Source organism: Hyperolius riggenbachi, chromosome 3, assembly GCF_040937935.1.
Source record: "Hyperolius riggenbachi isolate aHypRig1 chromosome 3, aHypRig1.pri, whole genome shotgun sequence".
Lineage (NCBI taxonomy): Eukaryota > Metazoa > Chordata > Amphibia > Anura > Hyperoliidae > Hyperolius > Hyperolius riggenbachi.
In genome coordinates this window covers 264,489,368-264,513,940 of record NC_090648.1, presented here as the reverse complement: position 1 = coordinate 264,513,940, position 24,573 = coordinate 264,489,368, and the positions used below count along the sequence as shown (strand labels likewise).

The window sequence follows — 24,573 nt, the reverse complement described above, 5'->3', positions numbered from 1 at the left end:
TCGAGGCCAAAGACTAGCATAGAGTGAGGTAAAACATGAGGTATTTCAGTGGTAAGCCTGCAGAAAATAAGTAATAGTCTTTAATTGTCTTCCATAAGTTATTATGGAAGACAATTAAAGACTATACTTATTTGCTGCAGGCTTACCACTGAAATACCTCATGTTTTACCTCACTCTATGCATTTACCTCATGTTTTACCACATGTTTTACCTCATGTTCTGAAATGGAGAAAAATCTTTCAGAATTGATAAAAGAAGAGGAAAATACCTCATGAGGTATTTTACCTACCAAAAAATATTTACCTCACATAGCTACCAGAATTGAGCCCAATGACTCATAACCTATTAACGTTTCTCCTGAGTTTACGCCACTTAAACACCTTTAAAGCTCCCATCATGAAAGACGATATTGAAAATAAGTTTGATGTTAATTGTGTACCTAATTTTTAGTACTTTTTCAATAGTTGAATGCTGAAAAGTTATTTTTAGATAAAAGAAATAGATAAAAATGATCTCTTGGGAGTTTATTAGATAAGGGCCAATAAGTACTTACACTGTCCTATTCAGTATTCACCCAACCAAGCAAACACAGAAATAGCTATTTTTCCTGTGATAGCACACTAAAATCTTTGAATTGAAAACAGGGTAACTTTACTGTGCACCACTGCACATGTCCAATAGTAAATCAGCTCTAAAACGTTTATTTGCTTCCTGATGGACAACAGAAAATGGAATTTTAAGAGTTTCAAGCCATGATCAATTAAGACAAATGTCTGTTATCACTCACTATAATGGTAGCCTTAATATTATGTTTTCATTTAAGTGAAGTGTTATTTTCAGGTGACCTTTCATCATATTTATCTGCAAACATTAACAAGGACCATAGGATGACTTAAAGCGGATCCGAGATGAAAAACTAACTATAACAACTAACTTGTCTATATATCTTATGTACAGTTTAGATAGTTTAAACAGCAAATCTGTCTGCATACTGCTTTAAAGGGGAACTGAAGAGAGAGGTATATGGAGGCTGTCATGTTTATTTCCTTTTAATCAATACCAGTTGCCTGGCAGCCCTGCTGGTCTGTTTCTCTGCAGTAGTATCTGATTAAAACCAGAAACAAGCATGCAGCTAGTCTTGTCAGATCAGACTTATAAGTCGGAACCACTGAAACACCTGATCTGCTGCATGCTTGTTCAGGGGCTATGGCTAATAGTATTAGAGGCAGAGGATCAGCAGGGCTGCCAGGCAACTGGTATTGCTTAAAAGGAAATAAACATGACAGCCTCCATATACCTCTCTCTTCAGTTCCCCTTTAATAGAATATGATTATTTCTTCTTGTGATACAATGACAGCAGCCATGAAACATTACACAGAGGCAGGCTTATCTGCACCATCAGCACTCACACTGAAAAAAACCTAATCCCCCCCTCCCCCCCTCTGCCTCTGAAATCTCTGGCTAGTAATACCACCCCCTCCTCCTGCCCAGACTGAGCTCCCATGAGCCCTTGCTACTGCCAAGGCTCTCTGAAAACTGTGGGTGGGGTTTATTTAGTTTATAGGGAATTAGAGTATTAAAACAAAAACAAGAAAGTATTTGGCTTGAGGAATGCCCTATAAACTATAGGAAAGTAACACAATTATGCAATGAGTAAAAGTTAATCTCGGATCCACTTTAATGGCAGTATGCACTCACTTGTATCAAGAATTCAGCACAAATACATTTTAAATTCACAAGTCAGTTTAAATGTTGGCGTATGCTATGTATATTAAATATATTTTATTTGATTGTTCTTATTTCCACCATTTACTGAAATTGGGGGGGGGGTCCACACATTGGTTAAATAGTGATGTACATATATTTATGTCATTATGTCTTTAGACCATAATATTGCCCGTCAGGGATCGGGACCCAATACCTTTGGGGCACATTGTTGAGCTGGGCTGTCCAGATGCAAAGTGAGCTGTATAGCTGACGATAAGCTCTGTTGCTATGTGGGGGGAGCAGAGTAGTGACTTAGTGGCACATGCCTGACATTATGCAGCGGGTGGGGGAGCGGCGTAACCAAAAGAATCAGCTGTCACTCTGGTGAGTTGATCTACTGGGCGGATCACTGGTGGCTCAGCTGTCGTGGGTCTCGGGCTACTGGGGCCACTCTAGACATGCCTGATTATTAAATGAGGCAGTCGTTATTGGCTGCTTCAGCCGATTTTGTTCAAGTTTGTGTACATAGCTTAAGCATCTGGGCATCCTTCAGCTACCAACACATTTAAAATGGACCTGACCTCTTGCACAAGACAGAAGGAAAACATAGAGAAATGCACTCTGTATGTATTTAGAGAGTTTAGCCTGTTTAATTCCCCCTTATTTCTTTCTATTTACTAGTTGTACTTTGATCTTCCCCGTGTCACAGGACTGCCATGGCAGAGATGGCAGATAAGCTCACTTGAAAGCACATGGTGTTAACAATATGTCTGCTTCCATGAATCAGGAAGTAGAAACAGTGCAGATTTATTTTAGGATTTGTATCAGCTGTAAAAAAGAAATGTTTTTTTTTGTTTAAAGGGAACCTGTACTGAGTAAAATTATTTAAAATAAACACATGAGGTAACTTCAAATGAACATTTCATAGTTACCTTGCCATCAGTTCCTCTCAGAAGCTCACCATCTGCTTCTGACAGTGATCCCTTCCAGTTCTGACAACATTTTGTCAGAACTGAAATATATCAGTTGCTGTCAGTTATATATCAGTTACTGTCAGTTATAGCTGAGTGGACAACTGATGTGCCCGGTAATGTCTATTTTTCCCTATGGCTCAAGTAAGCGATGTTACAGTTTAACAGTGTGCTGACCAGAAAGCTGTTATGGGGTAGTGGCCATTTTCAAAATGGAGAACGGAGAATTCCCTTGATCACAGTGGACAAACAGGACGCAGGACAGGAGAAAGAGACGGAGGAGTAGACTACATGGGAGGTAAGTATGAGTTGTGTATGTTTATTTTGACTTTTAATTTTCAGTTCAGGTTTTCTTTAAAGGTTATTATGCTGTTGCGTATCTTTTAGAGCAGAGAGGACCCTCTGAGCTCAGGTCCACTTTAAAATTATTGTCAACCAAAACAATTGTTTCAGCTGATGGTTAACTTGGGACCCCTGTACAAACACACTGTTTTGCCCTATTGAGAGAGGTACAAAGAATCTTGCTGTGAGCTGCAGTGAGAACTACAATAGTAGGCCACCAAAGACTTTTCACCTTGCTGATGGCAGGAGAGGAGGACATTGACATCAGAGAATACTTGTAAACTTCCAAGCCAGTAACCAAAAACAATTCCAAAAATGTTTTCCGATGAAGAAAATTAAGATTGTACAGGTAACTGTCCAATTAGGCACGCTAATATTCATGACATCTGCAGGCCCTTGTAAAGACCTTCAGGACAGTCATACTCTAGTCAGTGTTTTTGATGTCGCCACATGCCAGATAGAAATACTACTCAGTGCCTATGAAAACCCAGGGATAGACAGGTAAGAAAATTATACATTCCCAGTATTTTTGTCAGAAAATTTTATTTTTTACTCAAAATGTATCTGTTAACGCCAGCATAACTGAGCAATAAACTCCCAACCATTTTCGGTATTTTATCAAGGTAGAGGATTTTAATTAACCTCCCTGGTGGTATGATTATTTCCAGATTTTAGGGTCTAAAAGCGGTGTCATTTTTTTAGCATGCTTTCAGACCCTAAAATCTGGAAATAATCATACTGCACATTTGATTTGCTGCAGCCCAGCATTTACTCACCTTCCTGGGATCCTGTGCTGCAATTCTCCCTCCATCCTCTGGGTGGTGCTGTAACCCTGTAGTGAGATTGGCATCTATCGTCATGACAACAAACAGAAATCACACCAGAGGGATGCAGAGCCTCCGAGGACAAGAAGGAGAATGGCTGCCAATGTCTGGATCCTGGGGGAGGTGAGTTAAAGCGGAATATAACCCTGCATTTCAACTTTGCTCTAAAACATTATTTACAGCATATTATATGCAAAAAGCATTTTTTTTTTACTAGACCAGCATTGGAAGGGTTAAACACAGAGGTTTTAAGTTCCGTGCAGACGTTCAGATAGTTACATTCTATTGAGTTAGATGTATCTATTGATAAACAGTTACACACTCTTTGGCTGTCCTCCAAGCTCCTTCTCAGTGAGAGAGATGAGTCACAATAAACACTTAAAAGATACATATTTGTAAACAAAAAGTATCTAACTGAAGTTCGGATGTGTCTGCAGAAATCTCTAGGGACTTTAAAGCCCTGTGTAACCCTTCCAATGCTGGTCTAGTAAAAAAAAAAATGCTGGTTGCATATAATATACTGTAAATAATGTTTTAGAGCAAAGTTGAAATGCAGGGTTATATTCCACTTTAAAACACCCGCTGAGAGATATACTCTGCATAGAGTTCCTGGCAGCTACCAAGAGTCAGGCTCAGGGTTAACTCTTTGAGCTGTGGTTTTCTGCCCAGAGCCTGGCTCGGAGTTACCGCCAGGGAGGTTAAGACATCGCCAACTTGCTCTAGTTCTGTTTGTCTCTGTCTTTCTGCACACGAAAAATGAATTTGATTTGTCCATGTAAATTCATTGGGCTATTTCCACCTAATGTAAGTTTTTTTTGTGCACAAAGAAAATTGTCAAGTTGCATTTTCCTGGGCACCACATATGTTCATACTATAAATAACAATTTGCTGCTGAGAACGTTTTTTCACGTTTACTGTGTACAGGAGGCTGCTTATGAAAAGACATGTCCAGAAATACACACAAACAATTGGAAACTAGGCTCACTAGCCTAAACTGGCAGGAGGACAGCAGTGGTGGAACCAACAGCCACATAGCTCTGTACATCATTGAATGATACAAAACTAATGGAGACAGCAGTAAGACGGTGTCTTCATCAGACATTTCCTGAAGTGTCATTGAGTGGAATTTCTATGTAAACAGTCCAAGCGCACATCTAAAGTCCATAGATTTCCCTTTGGGGGAACACACTCAACCTATAGGTGTAACCACTATTAGATTGGTCAGAATGCGCTCTCTTGCACCTGCCCCTGATGAACAATGAGACAGTTGCGAAATATCTTCGGCGGAGACTAGGCCAAACGCGACGCAAGGAGGATAGCGTGGAGCATTACGCTGAACGCTGGAGTGACAAATGGTGCTGCCTGACCAGGAGATAAATGTAGGAGAGCCCATAGGAAAAAATCTGTGCTTGCTTTTAAACCAATGGACATTTGATTGTGCTTTTTTAATAAAGTTTTTACAAGTTTAAACGGCATCACGATATATTAGCTGTTTTATTTGAGGCATTCAGTGAAGATTTAAAGTTGCAGGACCTTGAAGTGCAGGAGGTTCCTTGCATGAAAACTCATTCTGACCGGTCACACCTATAGGGTGAGTGTGTTCCTCAAAGGGTGCCCTACTGGTGGATTGTGTTCCCCCTGAGGACTTTTGATTCTATGAGGTTATGAGAATTGAAGTGGACTTCATGTCAGAACTGCCACTTATAGAAATCTATGGACTTAAGATGTGTGCTTGGACTGTTTATATAGAGATTTATAAGGTGTTTTCAACCTAGAAAAAGCGCACAGTACTATGTTTTAATTTCTGTATTTTGTGATAGTTATTCTAATTTATATTTTAACCCCAGACCATCATGCTCATAATTCTTGCAGAATTTTCCATAGCCCTTTGCCTATGAAGTGCTCTTATTCCAGTGCCAAGAGCAAAGCTACGTACACACTTTGACTATGATCGTTCGGAACAACAGATAATTAAAAATAAACGATCGTCATTTAATCAGATCCTTCCTGACAGATCTGCATTTTCCACTGATGTTGATCGTTCATTTTTAGATTTAATGTTCGTTTGTAAAAGATTCAAGTGTGATTATCTGCCGAGCGATCATTTCTGAGCCGTTTCAAATGACTATAGTCTAAAGTAAGCACGTAGCTTTAGAATGAAGGATGGAAAACGCATGCACTCTTGAATTGCAAAGTGTGTTTAGATACGGAATCAAAAAACATGACTTGCGATAATAAGCCCCTATAAGGTATGCAACAAAAATAATCTTGGCTCCACTTCAGTATGTCAAGCTAAAAAATAAAATATGTCATCCTTATGAATAATATTTGTGATTGACTTCACACTACACATAAACCTGTGTATATGGAAGCATGTTCAGATTTTTCTAATGGATAAACACACAGTAACCATACTCCTATCATAACCTAAAAAGATAAGGGAAAGTAACTGATTATTTCCAGGTGATGCAATCGGTAGCTGTTGCTATTTACTCCTGTTTCTACAACACTGTGTACAAGCTGAAAATATATTTTATCATCCTATGTGTGGTGATTGACAGGAGGAGGGTATATACCTTTTAAATAAAAAAAGAAAAGTATATATATGTTGAGTTCTCAACCGACATGAACATAATGCATGAATCTTCCCCACCAACCCTAATTTGGAGACTAAGCTTTCAGATCCAATACCAACCATAGTTGTAAGTAATATCTTCATAAAATTCAGAAAACAATTTAATTTAGGGAAATGTCACATTTTGTTTTAGTACTGTGTATTTATTCAGTTTGGGAGATTCTAACTTAAAAAAAAATAAAATAAAGACAGATGTAGAAAGTAGTTTATGGGTCACACTCTGCAGTGCTTTACATTATGTAAATGGATTAAATCTATTGAAGCATTCGTGATCTGGAACCTCAAGCCTACTTTTAATGTCACATTTGCCTTTACAAATCTCCATTTTTAAGTGAGTGTAGCATTTCATGACAGTACAGTATCGCTTGATTTTGTCAGAGAAAGCAAATAGTTTCACAGCGCTTTCTACATTTCATATTTTAACAAGCATTATTCCACGCAATTAATCAGCATCTAGCCATAGTGTCATCAAGCACAGTAAAAATGCATCTAAATGGCAAGATATTACCAAATATATGGAACATTAAAGGCTGATTCACACTCGGAACTTTACCCGCAATCGCGATTTGCGGACAAAATCTGGCGATTCATTGCGATTTGCGCTTGTGATTCCAGTTCAATAGAACGGGATTCACAGAGTAATCGCCCCCAAAACTCTGCATGCAGCGCGTTTGCCATTGATCGAAATTATAACCACTGCAGTGTGTATGTTTCCATAGGGAAATTACATAAAGGAGCCTTTCCTACTTAAACACAATTCAATCTTATTTTTGGATCGCATTCCACTCACAGATCGCAAGTACACTGGCAAGGTAATTGAAATTGTTGTGCCCCTTTACCACTGATAGGATTTGATTTTTCTCCAAATACAAATGTAATGCATACTGCATATTTCCTGTGTTTGTTTGGGTTAAGGGCAGCAGGAGTGTAAAACAACAAATACAGTGCTACCTGATTTCCATGCAATTTCCCTGTTTAGTTTTTTCCCTGTTTAGTAAAAACTGTAAACACAAAAGCATTATAAAATATAAAAGTTGCACAGAAAAACATGTGTTTCAATTTGGACAGTTTGCAATCGCATCACAGTGTGTTTGCAATTGCAGTTTGCAGTGGAAAAAGGCCCTTCATGAGTGGAAGCAACCTGTTTTGTAATTCTGTATATTCATAAGTGGGTGAAAAGAAACAAACACAGGGTTACACCCACAGTGATAATATTTAAAAGCTTTTAAATACATCCTGTACTTTTCTGGAAAACAGTTACGCATAGCCCCCAACTGTCCCGTTTTTGGCGGGACAGTCCCGATTTGGGGGGGGGGGCTGTCCTGCTATCCCGTTATGCCCCCCCCCAGTGTCCCGGGCGGCTGGGGGGTCAGATGTGCAAAAAAAATGATCGAGGCCCCAGACAGCGGATGCGGTGTGTCGGATGCGGGCCTGGGATAATATTGCCCCTCCCTCCCTCCGAATGTGCCTCCCAGTGTCCCCCTGTATGTAGAGATTAGGAGCGCAGCGGAGCGGGCAGTCTTACCATTCCTTCTCGCGTACCGGGCATCTGGTCTTCCATCTACTTCCTGTGACCTCACAGGAAGCAGGAAGCGGAGAAGACCAGATGCCCGGTACGTGAGAAGGAATGGTAAGACTGCCCACTCTGCTGCGCTCCTAATCTCTACATACAGGGGGACACTGGGGGGCACATTTGGAGGGAGGGAGGGACAATAATATCCCAGACCCGCATCTCACACACCGCATCCGCCGGCTGGGGCCTCGATCATTTTTTTTACCTCCTCACCCATGGGCACCCTCACCCTTCTCCCCACCCACAATTATTTTTTTAATAAAGGATATACCGGTATATATATATATATATATATATATATATATATATATATATATATATATATATATATAAAATGATTGACTAGGGGTGTGTCAGGGGGGTGGTTGGGGGTGTGTTGGGGGTGTGGCTTAAGTGTCCCGCTGTCTCATCTCAAAAAGTTGGGAGGTATGAGTTACGCACATTTTAGTTACACAAAAACGTGAGTAACAGCTATTTACAAGGAACTTTGTAACTGTATCTAGCTCCAAAGGTTAGTTTCAGAGAAGAGTCAATAAGAGGAAATATATAAAGAAGTTAATAAGATTGCCTAATTGTTTATAACCATATTTGTATGTTGTATGGAAATGTTATTTTAACCCCTCTAATTGTACACAGTATAGGAAACAGAAAATGCAGGTATGGCACATGATCCATCAATAAAAAAATATGACAAGACACAGAACATTTATAATGTGCTTTTCTCCTGGCGGACTCAAAGCACTTCAGGGCAGCAGCCACTTAGTTCCCGCTCGACTGGCAACCAGGATGATTAGGGAGGCTTGCCCAAAGACTCCTTAATATCCTGAGCCGGGATTCAAAGTCAAGTGTTCAAATCCCACATCAAAGTCAAGAGTTCAAATCCCACAACAACCACTACAGCCTACCTAGTATGCTATCCAGCTCCATCATATCTTTTTTTAGTGCATTTCTACAGATTTTTTTTGAATGTAATTTATTTTAATAACATATAATTTGGGTCAGTTCTGTGGACATATATTTAAGCCAATTAATCATTTTTAGCAGTGCGTCCCTCCTTTTTCCTGTGCAGCCAAAAGGTCACTCCAAGCGTTTTTCTGATCCATTTCTCATAGAAGTGAATGGAAATAGATAAGAAAAGATAACAGTATTGAATTGAAAATCGATCGGAAAAACGAATCGGAAATCGATCGGACGGAAAATCAACCGAAAAACGCATTGCGTGTACCCAGCATAAGATTATTAAGTGACATTGCTGTAGTACCAGCCAGGGGTGTAACAATAGAGACTACAAAGTATGCAGCTGCAGGGTGGTCCAGAAGCTGCAGGGAGCCCTGTGGGGGGAGAATTTTTTATTCTCTGCCCTGAGTGACTGGCAATAAGGGTGTGGAGGGATAAAGCTTTCTGCTCTCTGCACAATTTTTCTAATGACTCCAGTCCCTATGTGTGCAGCCGGGTCTTGTGTACAATGCCCAGCCCCCAACCTCTCTACTTCTCCCCAGTGGCGTATTTAGAGGGGTGCAGGCATGGCTAGTGCCATGGGCGCCCTCATGTACCATGGGCGCCATGTCTGCACCCCTGTTCTGCAGCTGAAGCCGCCTGGTGTGTGTCCCGACTCCCTATGAAGACACAGTCATAGCTGCTCGTTTTCTCCAGGGGAGATATTAGAGAGGAGGCGCCACTAGGGGGAGCTCCGGGCAGCTCTGACGGCTTTGCAGAGAGGGGGAAGCACGCTGAGGATGGTGGGAGGAAGCACGCTGAGGATGGTGGTGCTGGATCTGCACGAGAGCCGACGACTAGGGTCTGAGACTGATCCTCTCCCTCAGTCTCTTGCAAAGCAGGTCTATTCTGCAGGATGGGGAGTACACTCGTGGCATGATGAAAGGTATGTGTATATAGGTCTGCACAGGGGGGAGGGAGCTGTGTATGGAGCACGGACTCTGCAGACAGCGTCTGTTCAGCTGCACTGTGAGGCATGTGTAGTGTGACAGGCTGTGATATCTGTTGTTGCTGCCTTTGTGACGCCCCCCTTCTGTTAATACTGCCTGTGTGACCCCCTGTCTATTATTGCTAACTGTCTGTGTGACACCCTTCCTGTCTGTTTTGCTGCCTGTGTGACCCCCCCCCCCCCCTCTGTCTTTTATTGTTGCTGTCTGTGTGACCCCCTTGTCTTTTATTGTTGCTGTCTGTGTGACTCCCTGTCTGTTATTGCTGTGTGTGTGTGACCCCCTGTCTGTTATTGCTGTCTGTGTGACTCCCTGTCTGTTATTGCTGTCTGTGTGACCCCCCTGTCTGTTATTGCTGTCTGTGTGACCCCCTGTCTGTTATTGCTGTCTGTGTGACCCCCCTGTCTGTTATTGCTGTCTGTGTGACCCCCTGTCTGTTATTGCTGTCTGTGTGACTCCCTGTCTGTTATTGCTGTCTGTGTGACCCCCTGTCTGTTATTGCTGTCTGTGTGACCCCCTGTCTGTTATTGCTGTCTGTGTGACCCCCTGTCTGTTATTGCTGTGTGTGTGTGACTCCCTGTCTGTTATTGCTGTGTGTGTGTGACTCCCTGTCTGTTATTGCTGTGTGTGTGTGACTCCCTGTCTGTTATTGCTGTCTGTGTGACCCCCTCCTGTCAGTTATTGCTGTCTGTCTGTGATCCCCTGTCTGTTATTGCTGTCTGTGTGCCCCCCTGTCTGTTATTGCTGTCTGTGTGACTCCCTGTCATTGCTGTCTGTGTGATCCCCCTGTCTGTTATTGCTTTCTGTGTGACCCCCCTGTCTGTTATTGCTGTGTGTGTGACTCCCTGTCTGTTATTGCTGTGTGTGTGACCCCTCCTGTCGGTTATTTCTGTCTGTGTGACTCCCTGTCTGTTATTGCTGTCTGTGTGACCCCCCGCCTGTTATTGCTGTCTGTGTGATCCCCCTGTCTGTTATTGCTGTCTGTGTGATCCCCCTGTCTGTTATTGCTGTCTGTGTGACCCCTTGTCTGTTATTGCTGTCTGTGTGACCCCTCCTGTCTGTTATTGCTGTCTGTGTGACCCCCTGTCTGTTATTGCTGCCTGTGTGACCCCCCCCCCTGTCATTGCTGTCTGTGTGACCCCCCTGTCTTTTATTGCTGTCCTTGCCCCCCCCCCCCCCCCCCCCGACAGAGTACAGAGAGGGAATAAGAAGACTGACAAAAACAGACGACTATAACAAATGTGCATGAGACAGGGTGCAGTTTTTACAGGGGAGCCTCTGACTGGGGGAGGGGGGGGCGCAATTTTAGCTTTTGCCATAGGCGCTATATTACCCAGATACGCCCCTGCTCCTCCCCAAGTGCTTTGTACTGTAGTGATGCTTGAGGAGTCTGGACACTACTCTGCACAATTGTTCTAATGAGTGCATCTGCTCAGCCACTGATAACGAATCATACAAAGTTTTGTAGACAAAGATTTGCAGACAGTCCCAATTCAGTGTGCAGGAGGCTCTTGTGTACAGAGCCCTGCCCTCAGCCTCTCTACCCATCCCCAAATGCTGTGCACTGTAGTGATTCTGGAGGAGTCTGTAGAGCCAGTTCTGCTCCATCCTAGGAAGTTAGAGAGTGTAATAAAAAGCTATGGCTGGGAGCACACTCATCTGTCGGTTTTCTATATGTGTTTTTTGCACACCATGTGTGTCTGCATGTGTGAAAACATGCACATTTTATCACAGAAGCAAATGTAATTGATAGTGAAAATGTGTGCACTGCTTCACTGCTGCCAGTCTTCATCTGCATGGGGAAAACACATTCAAGTGTGCACTAGCCAGTTGCATAACATTGGTTCTCAGTTTACCTGTGCAGAAAGCGAGGGGTGGAGGGGCCCCATCCAAACTTTTGCAGGGGGCCCAGTGATTTCTAGTTACACCCCTGGTACCAGCCGCACATGAGGCAATTCTGGTCAATATACCTATATTTACATAATATGTACAAGTTGCATGTTAAGGAAAGCTCTGGACACCAAGGATTTAATGCTAACTGATGCTAGTGTTTATTCCAGTCAGTACATGAAAAACAGGCACAGGGATGTTGGGAAAGGCCTAACAGCCATTTCATGGTAACAACCCGCTTCTTCAGAGGCCAAAGGTCTGAGTTAGCATTAACTCTTCAGTGCCCAGCATTTTCCTTAACCTACAACCTTAACCTACGTATTGCTGCCTGAAGCTGTAAGCATGTGGAGGCTGCCTGATTCCTGTACTACTTGCCACATTGAGTGCCAGCTCTTTTACTTTCCTTCACTACTATATATACAAAATATATTTACATACTGTCAGGGCACACATAAAGTATCTGTTTCAGCGACAAATCAAAGTATGGGGTTGAGACTGAAACAGACTCTCTGTCTTTTGACTTACATTCACTTTCATAGAACAAAGATTTGGTCCTTGTTGTAGGAAAACAAAATAGACTGAGTGTAATTGTGTTTCCTTAGGTCTCCTCTCTTTCCAGTAGGTTGGCTACCAAGAGTCTCCACCATAAGCTATATGAAGCTTCTCAGCAGCAATCTTAATAATATGCAGTTCACACTTTTTAATTTTCTTCGTTAAACCACCCCTAACCCCCCTACAACCTCCAAAGCAGGTAATTTGAGCGCCAGCGGCGCTTCAGTAAGATGGATGATAAATATCGGAATTAGGCTGCCCATATATCAATGGAAGGTGAATTTAATAGCAAAAGTGGCTCTGATATTGGTGGATATTGTGGTGGGGGGGTCGGTTAGGGTAAGGGCCCTTTTCCACTAAATGCAAATGCATATTGCGATTCTCCGCAATGGATCTGCAATTAATGCATGTCAATGGAGTAATTTCCATTGAATATGGTTGTGCCATTGTGGAGCGTTACGGTGCGCTGTGGGTAAAAATATGGATTGCTTGCTGCAGATTTCAGCAGCATGCATCCGATTTCCCAGGAGTGTAGTGTACATTCACATCCGGACTTCTGTGTTGTTCTGGAAGACATCCATAGGGAGACACAATGTGGAAATCAGGATGCATCTCTGCAAATGTGCCCTTAGGCATCCACACAGGGAGGATTAGTGGGGGAATAGGGTTAGATTTAGCGATAGTAAAATATTGGTAAAAGTTACAGATATTCTACCCATTACCATTGCTATTGTATTACTCATTGCTCAATAGTAAAATATCTTTAATTTTACAGGTATTTTACTAGCGGCTTTCCCTGATGCCCATATCAAAGCAATGCCCTTTTTAGATGTACACCTACAACCCACCTCCTCACTTCATCAATCATTATTAGATTACATAAATACAGTGAGCACAAGTTTCACAATTCTGCAGGCACTTATTCAATTAACTTTTTCACTTGAGTTTTCTACTAGGTGATCATTTTACATCAACTTTTCAGCAATTTGTAATTAAAAAGGTACCTCAAAAAAGTTGAAAAAGCACCATCAAAATTATTTTGAGTATTTTCTTGCTTGCTCGTGGTTTAAAAGGCATTTCACTGACAAGTATTGACAATATCTCCTAACAGAAAACTCAGGAGTAAAAGTTAATTGCATATGGGCCTGTGTCTCTAAATTACACTTCGCTTAAAAATAAATAATACAGATAATAATGTAATGTAATAAAATAATATAATTTATAACTAATACTTCTAATATTAATACTTTTATATTAACACATTTATAATTTAAAAGTGATATAATAGACTGAATAGCAAGATAATAACTATAATAATACATTAAATCTGTGTTTTTCAAATCTTGTTTGTTGTGGGGGGGGGGGGAGGAGCATTTTTGTTTACTTTTTGGTGCATACATTTTTTTATATGTTGAATGTGCAAAGATCACATTTTGTGTTTTCAAATGCCCTATCAATCTGTCCTTAACCTCCTTGCCGTTATAAAAAATCCGGCAAGGAGGCAGCGCCGCACTTTTTTTTAATCTTTTTTTTTTTTAAATCATGTAGCGAGCCCAGGGCTCGCTACATGATAGCCGCTAAGCGGCGGCATCCCCCCACCCACTCCGATCGCCTTCGGCGATCAGAGTATGCAGGGAATCCCGTTGAGAACGGGATTTCCTGCAGGGCTTCCCCGGTCGCCATGGCGACCGGGCGGGATGACGTCACCGACGTCATAGACGTCGTGACGTCAGAGGGAACCCCGATCCGCCCCTTAGCGCTGCCTGGCACTGATTGGCCAGGCTGCGCAGGGGTCTGGGGCGGGGGAGGGGGGGCGGCTCGGCGCGGCGGGTAGCGGCGAATCGGCGGCGATCACGTACTACACGCAGCTAGCAAAGTGCTAGCTGCGTGTAGGAAAAAAAAATTATGCAAATCGGCCAAGCGGGGCCTGAGAAATCCTCCTGCGCAGGTTACCCCGAGCTGAGCTCGGGATAACCGGCAAGGAGGTTAAAGAGAGTCTGAAGCCATTTTAAAACTAGTTTTTACCTCTTAAGTAGCTTAAAGATGATGGCCAGAGCTCACACGCTGCATTCCCACTGCAGAATGAGGGTTTTATAACCCCCAAATACCGGGGCAAAAATTGGGGGACCACTTCCTGGTAAAGGCAGAGCTTATGGCTGTAGCTCTGCCTCTACTCGCGTCAATCCCCGCTGATCGCCACCTCTCCCTGCCCCTCTCAGTCTTCTTTCACTGAGAGAGGCGGGTAGAGGCGGCGCTCAGTGCTGGATTGAAGCGAATGGAGGCAGAGCTACAGCGCTAAGCTCTGCCTCCCCGGGCAGCAAAATCCACGACTTTCAAAGTCGTAGATTCTTCCCCTAGGATTTGGGGGTTATAAAACCCTCGTTCTGCCACGGAAATGCAGCATTTTAGCCCTGACCATCATCCTAAAGATAAATAAAAGGTAAAAACTAGTTTTTAATATGGCTTCCGAGTCTCTTTAAAAGAACTATGATTGAAAAGCATGTGAGACCACCAAAAGCAAAACAAAAGCTCCACCTCTTTACACCTCCACCAAAACAATATTGGCTGAATTTCTACTTTAAACTAACCCTGTTAATAATGGACTTACCATAGTGATAAGAGAACAAATATTATCTGCACACACTTTTTCTATCTGTCAATAGTGTAAAATCAGTTAGTCATATGCTGTCAATGGGCAAATAGTCATAAATCATTTACTTGAAGTCTGGTTTAATTATATGTAAATCTGTCACCCTAGTCACCCTAGTCAGAAAAGTGACTATAGATATTTATAGTTAACAGTAAGATTATATCACTATCTGAGATCAACTAAATACAATTAGCTAGAGAAAGCGAATTAATTCTCTAAAGTACATGGCATCACATATGAATTGCAGACTCGTTACTACAAATTAATTGAGTTATACTCTCATTTCAAATAGGCAAATATTTCTACCACCCATACATCTGGTTTCAAAGATGTGGTAAGAAATGTATCAACTGAAATACAGTATATTAGTTTGTTACTCTGGCTTAGGAAGGTTAGAAGTAGCAGTTGATAAATAGTTACAATAGCAGTTAAATATAATGTCAATATACTGTATTATTAGTTTTCCTTTTATGTAGACACTAGTTGACCTAAGGCCATTTAAAAACAGGCTCTAGGTCTGTCACTGCGCCACCGCCACATGCCAGTGCATCTGCGCGCACACACGCCCACCGCGTGCACACACCCTTGGCCCCATCCTCCCCCTTTCCCAACAGCTGTCCGTGCGGCACATTCGCAGTGGCGCAAACGCACAGACCCAGGGACGGGGGACGCAGAGACATGGAAATTATTACATAGGATGAAATGACACAATGAAACATTTGATCTATATAAAACTTAGAAGTTTATTTGCTGCCTCCATAACCTGATTCTCCTTTAAAATGCCTTCCCTGGAAACACAGTAGTATTTTATGATGTTTTGGAATGATTTGGAACAACTGAAATTCTAGACTGGCCCTGGCACAGTGTAGATAGAAGCACAGTTTAGATGATATGAAATAGGCCACACTGTAGTCAGTGAAGCAGTGTTGCATATGCAAGGTACAACGAAATACAAGATATGTGTTTCATGGAGTACTGTGTAGTACAGTTATGAGAGTAAGGAATGGGAAAGAAAAGCTGGGAAACACACAGACACCCTACATGACTAGGGTAACTTAAACCATTGTCTAGAATGCCCTAATGTTGCCTATTCAAGCTCAGACTGTTGCACATGATATTGGTATCCAGCTATGGAAAAATGGAGCTGATTCACAAAACCTTTCTCCTGAATTATCTTCCCTTGTCTGTTTTCTAGCTTGCCTATATAAAGCTTTTTAAACTAAGAGTACTAAAATAAGGCAAAAATGTTAAGTTAATAACAACAGTTTTTTTTTCTTGGAACAAGCTGAAAAGTTATTTTATAGATAAGGCGACAAATAGGTCAATACAGATAACTCATTAGATACATTTTTGTAAGTCAACCCCATTGTCACTAATTTTCCATTTCTCTATCACTGATTACTGCAAACAAGCAGTGATGAGGAAGTCGGTAATACTGTATTACATTTGGCTCTTGTACCAGTTCCTTGTTGAACTTGGAACAATTTACCAGTGAGCTCATACTAAGGAAATACAATGATCATACACTGACGTGACTTATTCAATATCCTGAAACTGGATACATGTATAAATGTGTATAAATGTATTATAGCACATGTAATAAATAAGACAATGGTTGTAAGACATGATGACAGCTGAATTCTTAGTGGCAAGACAGCAACACATATAATTAATGGATCTAGAAATACTTATAAAATAGCTAATTTGTCTACTAATATAGACTGCTTCTTCTGAGCAGCAATTCTGAGCAGTACAACCTCTTCCAGTAACTAGGAATGTAATCCCAAATACAGTGCAATAATATTTTTTTTTGTTTGGAATGTAATCAACAGACAAAGATAATGTACAATTGCCCCAGCTGATTATCATTCACCTTTTTACATTACTCTTCAAAAGGAATATATTTATTATAATCTACCTTCAACTAACATTATTTTATTGATATTAACTGGAAAATTTGAATTACCAGCATCCCTTTGTAACGATCGGTGAAGCACAGAGAGGACCTGATTACCAGTGATCTGCAGAATCACTGGAAATACAGATGTATACCAGATTATACGTGATCTGCAGTATCACTGATAATCCGATATACTAGCTAACCTCTGTTCACCTGAGTAGAGTGTAGTGCTTGGTGTAACAGTAACACTTTGAGGACTAGGCCTCAGTGCAGCAAGGAGTACTGCACAGATTCCTTCCGCAGACCTGAGCTCTCCAAGACGGGAGGAGTCAGACTGACAGTAGGAAGGACAGACTGAAAGTAACCTTCAGGAGGAAGGATCACTAACAGAGCGAGGAACCGCCTCTAACAGTAAGGTCGGTTCTCGAGGTCAGACAAGCCAGGTCGTACACACACGGACAGATAAAGTACAAGATCAGAAGGCAAAGGCGGAGTCAAAGTACAGGCAGGGTTCAGCAACGGGGTATCAAAAATAACGGGGTACAAAATCAGGAGTCAGAAGCAGAGTCAAGGAATGAGCCGGGGTTCGGCAACAGAGTATCAGAAATATCGAGGTGCAAGATCAGAGTTCAGGAGGATAGTCAAGGCAGGCAAAAGTCATAACAAATAATCACAATCAAACTAGTACTTTAGCTATCAACAGAATCTAGCTAAGTGTAGGATTACAGCTCCAGCTGGTCCCGGCACACTTGCGGATCTGACTACGGATCTGGGTGCTCCCACATATGTGATCGCACGCCAGACAAAGAGCAAGTGAACAACCAGCAGTATATATACTCTAGGACCTTTCCAGGACCTCCCTAATTGCTGGTCCAATGGGAGCAGTGGAATTTGTCAGCTGACCCAGCTGGTCAGCCGACACCCTTCTAACTGCTATTTAAACTCTGCCTCTGTGCTCGCGCGCGTGTAAGTCTGAATCTTGGTGGACTATCAGTCCCAGCCACACCAGTACTGTTTTGCAATGTATCCAGTGAACTGAGTGCGGGAGCCGCCTCCAATGCGGATTCCGCCGTTCCCAATGCGGATTCCGCCGCTCTGCCTGAGCGGCATGCGGCGTTTTTTCCGCGTTGTGACGCCATGCTGGACGCGGAAACAGCCGCCTCGCCTTGAGAGACAGCGGCTTTTCCGCGTTTCATCACAGTAACCCCCCCCCCCCGAGGAGTGGACTCCGGACAACTCCTACCAGGCTTCTCGGGGTGTAAGGCATGAAACTCCTTCCTTAACTCATCCGCATGCATACGCCTCCCTGGTACCCATTGCCTCTCTTCAATGCCGTACCCTTTCCAATGAACGAGATACTGTACCGAGTTTTGTACAGTACGTGAATCAATAATCTTCTCCACCTCATATTCGGGTTGGTCATCTACCAATACAGGAGGAGGAGGAGTGGGACCCACCTGGACTGCTGGTTTAAGAAGGGATACATAGAAAGACCTTACTCCCCGCATGCTGGTGGGAAGGTCAACGGTATATGTAACATCATTCATTTTCCTGACAAACGGGAATGGACCCACAAACCTGGGACCAAGTTTATCAGAAGGTTGTCTCAGGGTCAAGTGACGTGTGGATACCCAGACCAAGTCTCCTGGTCTGAACCTCCACTCCACTGAGCGTCTTTTATCAGCTTGACCCTTCTGACTCAGAAATGCTTTTTCCAGGTTACCTCTTACCGTCCCCCAAAGGTTCCTAAATGACCTTTGCCAGAGCTCCAGGGCTGGGAACGGAGTGGAGACCACAGGCAATGGGGAAAATTTGGGTGATCTCCCTGTCACTACCTGAAAGGGGGAAAATCCGGAGGACGAATTTTTTAAATTATTCTGAGCAAACTCCGCGAGGGCAAGAATCTGACCCAATCGTCTTGCGCCTCTGCAACATAACACCTCAAAAACTGCTCTAAGGACTGGTTTATCCTCTCAGTCTGGCCATTTGTCTGAGGATGATAACCAGACGAGAATGATAGCTTTATGCCCATGAGTTGGCAAAAAGCCTTCCAAAATCGGGAAACAAATTGCACTCCCCTAGACTGAAACTATGTCTTCAGGAATGCCGTGCAATCGGAATACATGTGTAATAAATAACTCGGCCAACTCCTGAGCCGAGGGGAGTCCCTTCAATGGCACAAAGTGGGCCATCTTGCTAAAGCGGTCAATTATGACCCAAATGACTGTCATGCCTTCAGATCTGGGAAGCTCACCCACAAAATCCATGGACAGGTGGGTCCACGGCTCACTCGGGGTGGGCAAAGGCTGTAAGGTACCGACAGGTGCCAGCCGGGAGGGTTTGCTCCTGGCACATATCGTACACTCCTTCACATATTCCTTGCAATCTGCTGCCAGTGACGGCCACCAGGCGCATCTGGCCACCAGATCCTGTGTTCTAGATGCCCCTGGATGGCCAGCATTCTTATGAGCATGGAACATCTCCAGTACCTGGAGACGAAATGGCAGAGGAATAAACAAAACCCCTGCGGGCTTCCCTTCCGGGATGTCCTGCTGAAAGGGAGTCAAAGTCTCCTTCCAGTCCTCCCAAGTTCCAGTTGCTGCCAGTATCAACCTCTGGGGAACAATGGTCTCTGGAACGGAGGGCTGTGCTGTCTCTGACTCGAAACACCTGGATAACGCATCCGCCTTAACATTTTTGCTACCTGGAGTGTACGTAATAATGAAACTAAACCTGGAGAAGAACAGCGACCACCGAGCCTGGCGCGGGCTCAACCTCTTAGCCCCCTCGATATACTCTAGGTTTTTGTGATCGGTGTAAACCGTGATGGTATGCTCAGCTCCTTCTAACCAATGTCGCCATTCCTCGAAAGCCAACTTGATGGCCAAAAGCTCCCTGTTGCCAATATCGTAATTCCTCTCTGCAGGGGAGAACCTGCGAGAGAAATACGCACACGGGTGCAATCTACCCTGCAAGCCTGACCGCTGAGACAGCACAGCCCCCACCCCAACCTCCGAGGCATCCACCTCTACAATGAATGGGAAAGAGGCATCCACATGTCTGAGGATGGGTGCTGAACAGAATAGGCCCTTCAGGGTGGCAAAAGCCTGTAAAGCCTCAGGAGACCAGTGGGTGGTATCTGCCCCCTTCTTAGTGAGACAGGTAAGGGGAGCAATGACCGTGGAGTACCCCTTTATAAACCGTCTATAGTAGTTGGCGAAGCCAAGAAAGCACTGAAAGGATTTCAACCCAACCGGTTGTGGCCACTCCAGAACAGCGGAGACCTTGGCAGGATCCATAGATAGGCCCGTGGTGGAGATTATGTACCCCAAGAAAGCGACAGATGTTACTTCAAAGATGCACTTCTCAAGTTTTGCGTATAACGAGTTCTGCCTTAACTGATTCAACACAAACCTCACATGGTTTCTATGTTCAGCGAGGTTGTTGGAGAAGATAAGAATATCATCAAGATAAACCAGAACAAATTTCCCCAACACCTCCCGGAATACCTCGTTAATGAGTTCCTGAAAAACGGCCGGAGCATTACATAGCCCGAAGGGCATCACCAGGTACTCATAATGCCCGTCTGGTGTATTAAAGGCCGTTTTCCACTCATCGCCCCTTCTTATGCGCACCAGATTGTACGCGCCCCGCATATCTAGCTTAGAAAAGATTTTAGCATCCGTAATCTGAGTGAATAAATCATCTATCAGTGGCAACGGATAGCGATTTTTTACAGTAATCTTGTTGAGACCGCGATAATCGATGCAGGGTCGCAGGCCTCCATCTTTCTTTTTGACAAAAAAGAACCCTGCTCCAGCAGGGGACCGGGACGGGCGAATGAAACCCTTGGCCAAATTTTCACGGATGTACTCCTGCATGGCCAATTTTTCGGGCCCTGACAGATTGTACAAATGACCCCGGGGAGGTACACAACCGGAACGGAGATCAATGGGACAGTCGAAAGGGCGATGTGGGGGTAACTTATCCGCTGCCTTGGGACAAAATACGTCAGCATATTCCATGTACTGTTTAGGAACCCCCTCCACCTGAACCCTGGTTTGGCCCAAAGTCACCCTCCCTAAACAGTGTTGGTGACAATGATCGGACCATCTGGTTATCTGACCCGTAGCCCAGTCTATTTGTGGAGAATGGACTTGTAACCACGGCATGCCTAGGATGATAGTGGAGGTTGACATATGCAATACAAAAAACTGTAGATGTTCCCCATGCAGTACCCCTAAGGTGACCTTCACCTGCGGTGTCTGTGACAGGGAACGATTCCGTTGCAGAGGGGAATCGTCTACTGCCGTGACCTGAATGGGGGGACTCACTGGAGTGAGAGGAATACCCAACTCCTGAGCAAATTCAGTGTTCATAAAATTAGCCGCTGAGCCCGAATCAATAAAAGCCTCAGTGGCTACAGACTTATTATCCCATGTAATCGTACAGGGGAGAAGCAATCTTTTCTCTTTTTGGGGTGAGAATGGCGTGCCTAGGGTGTCACCCCCCACTACTCCTAGGCAGACTCGTTTCCCGGCTTGTTCGGGCAGTTTCGCTCGACCAATCTGCATTGGTTCGGGCGGAGGCAAGGCCGGAGAGGTTGAGACAGGCGGATAAGGTGTTACTAGGGGAGTAGCGGATGGTGCCGCGTACGAAGTCACCCTGACACGGTGACTGCCCCTAGCCTGCCTCTGATGACGTAGCCTGCGATCAACTCGAATGGCCGATGATATGGCCTAATCAACTGTCTTGGGCTCAGGTACAGTTAACATTAGGTCGGAGACCTCCTCCGATAACCCAGACAGGAAGTAATCTATCAGGGCAAAGTTGTCAAATCTAGCGGTGACGGACCACCTACGGAATTCTGCCACGTAATCCTCGACCGACCCTCTGCCTTGGCGCAAAAGTTTGAGCTTCCGCTCAGAGGTTGCCGCAAGGTCAGGGTCGTCGTATATCACGGCCATAGCCTTAAAAAATTCCTCAACTGAGGTCAGAGCTGTATCTGTGGGAGGCAGATTGTATGCCCAGGTCTGGGAGTCACCGGTTAACAATGTTTTAATAAAAATGACCCGTTGGGTCTCAGTCCCCGATGATCGGGGTCTCAATTCGAAATATGACAACACTCTACTCCTAAAATTCTGGAAGTCAGACTTGTGGCCAGAAAACTTATCAGGTACGGGCATACGTATGTCATCACTAGGAGGGGATCGCACCGAATCAACTGACGTCTGAAGGGTTTGCACAAAGCCTTTAAGAGCATCAATTAAGGCTTTGTGCTGGCCCAGTGCTTGATGGATGTTATCCACCGAAGTGGCAAGCACAGACAGAGGGTCAGCTCGTGCGTCCATCAGTATTTTTGGTCTGGCGTTCTGTAACGATCGGTGAAGCACAGAGAGGACCTGATCACCAGTGATCTGCAGAATCACTGGAAATACAGATGTATACCAGATTATACGTGATCTGCAGTATCACTGATAATCCGATATACTAGCTAACCTCTGTTCACCTGAGTAGAGTGTAGTGCTTGGTGTAACAGTAACACTTTGAGGACTAGGCCTCAGTGCAGCAAGGAGTACTGCACAGATTCCTTCCGCAGACCTGAGCTCTCCAAGACGGGAGGAGTCAGACTGACAGTAGGAAGGACAGACTGAAAGTAACCTTCAGGAGGAAGGATCACTAACAGAGCGAGGAACCGCCTCTAACAGTAAGGTCGGTTCTCGAGGTCAGACAAGCCAGGTCGTACACACACGGACAGATAAAGTACAAGATCAGAAGGCAAAGGCGGAGTCAAAGTACAGGCAGGGTTCAGCAACGGGGTATCAGAAATAACGGGGTACAAAATCAGGAGTCAGAAGCAGAGTCAAGGAATGAGCCGGGGTTCGGCAACAGAGTATCAGAAATATCGAGGTGCAAGATCAGAGTTCAGGAGGATAGTCAAGGCAGGCAAAAGTCATAACAAATAATCACAATCAAACTAGTACTTTAGCTATCAACAGAATCTAGCTAAGTGTAGGATTACAGCTCCAGCTGGTCCCGGCACACTTGCGGATCTGACTACGGATCTGGGTGCTCCCACATATGTGATCGCACGCCAGACAAAGAGCAAGTGAACAACCAGCAGTATATATACTCTAGGACCTTTCCAGGACCTCCCTAATTGCTGGTCCAATGGGAGCAGTGGAATTTGTCAGCTGACCCAGCTGGTCAGCCGACACCCTTCTAACTGCTATTTAAACTCTGCCTCTGTGCTCGCGCGCGTGTAAGTCTGAATCTTGGTGGACTATCAGTCCCAGCCACACCAGTACTGTTTTGCAATGTATCCAGTGAACTGAGTGCGGGAGCCGCCTCCAATGCGGATTCCGCCATTCCCAATGCGGATTCCGCCGCTCTGCCTAAGCGGCATGCAGCGTTTTTTCCGCGTTGTGACGCCATGCTGGACGCGGAAACAGCCGCCTCGCCTTGAGAGACAGCGGCTTTTCCGCGTTTCATCACACCCTTTTACTTTTTTTTCTATCTGTATTGGCTCTGCAGTTTGAAAAAATAAATATTTGGTAGCATAATTTTGAAATATCTGCTAGTATAATCTCATCCAAAACCAACATCACAAGAAACAGGGTGACCCTAAGGCCTAGTTCACACTACAAATCACAATTGCAAGCGCTAAGCGTTTTTGTGAGTGATTTTGTTAAGCTATAACTGGCATGTTTGGAGTGAGTTTTTGCAAGTGATTTTGTAGGCATTTTGCTTTGCGATTAGTGATTTCGTGTGTGCAGACAAACAGGTAGTGCACTCTTTGACCTGGAACTGAATGGGCTGGATTCACTGAACCGTGATAACTCACATCACGGCTGTGCTAAAGTTTTTGTGCGCGTTTTCATGTGCAATTGCGAATTTAATTCGCGATTGCGCATGAAAATTCATGATTGCGCATGAAAACGCGTGCAAAAACGCTAGCGCAGCCATAATATGAGTTATTACGGTTTAGTGAATCAAGCCCAATGTCTTTTAAAGTACTCCTGAACTTGCATAATTTACCTGTAAGGAAAAGAACAGAGACGCATTCCTCACCTTCTCAGGATTTCCCTCGCCGTCATATCGGGCACTCCAGGACTCCTGTTCCTCTCTAATTATATTTCTTTTAAATTGGCACGCGAACAGCAATGGCACTGACCTGGTAAGTGCTTCCGGGACTAGTGCCACTTCCTACTACAGATTGCGTGTCTCTATTGTAGAGTGTACAAACAGGGACTGACACGAACATACCACTTTACAAGCTCACAGCTCTCCTGCATAGTGAGAACTGTGAGTCTGTTACATGACTGCGCAAGGGGCCGGGCGCGCATTAGGCGGCAGTAACTATACCGCTTGTATACATAAATGAGCAGGCAGAGAGGAGATCATAGAGACGGCGCAGGGGATAAACTGCCACTTCCTCTCTATCACATCGACATTCCATTCAAAGTCGAAACTTTACGGAGCAGTAGTTCGGGGACCTCGGGGAGCAAATAATGGTGAGGTTTGTGCTGGGACTAATGTCACAGCACGTACAACAACAAAAAATGATATCATTAAAACCCTGCTTG

General features: G+C 43.9%; 1 pseudogene; it reads left to right on the top strand.

The window, feature by feature from the left end:
* Window positions 1-1,965, top strand: part of LOC137562296 (chloride anion exchanger-like) — a 97,931-nt pseudogene extending 95,966 nt beyond the window's left edge.
* The last annotated feature ends 22,608 nt before the right edge of the window (window positions 1,966-24,573 follow it).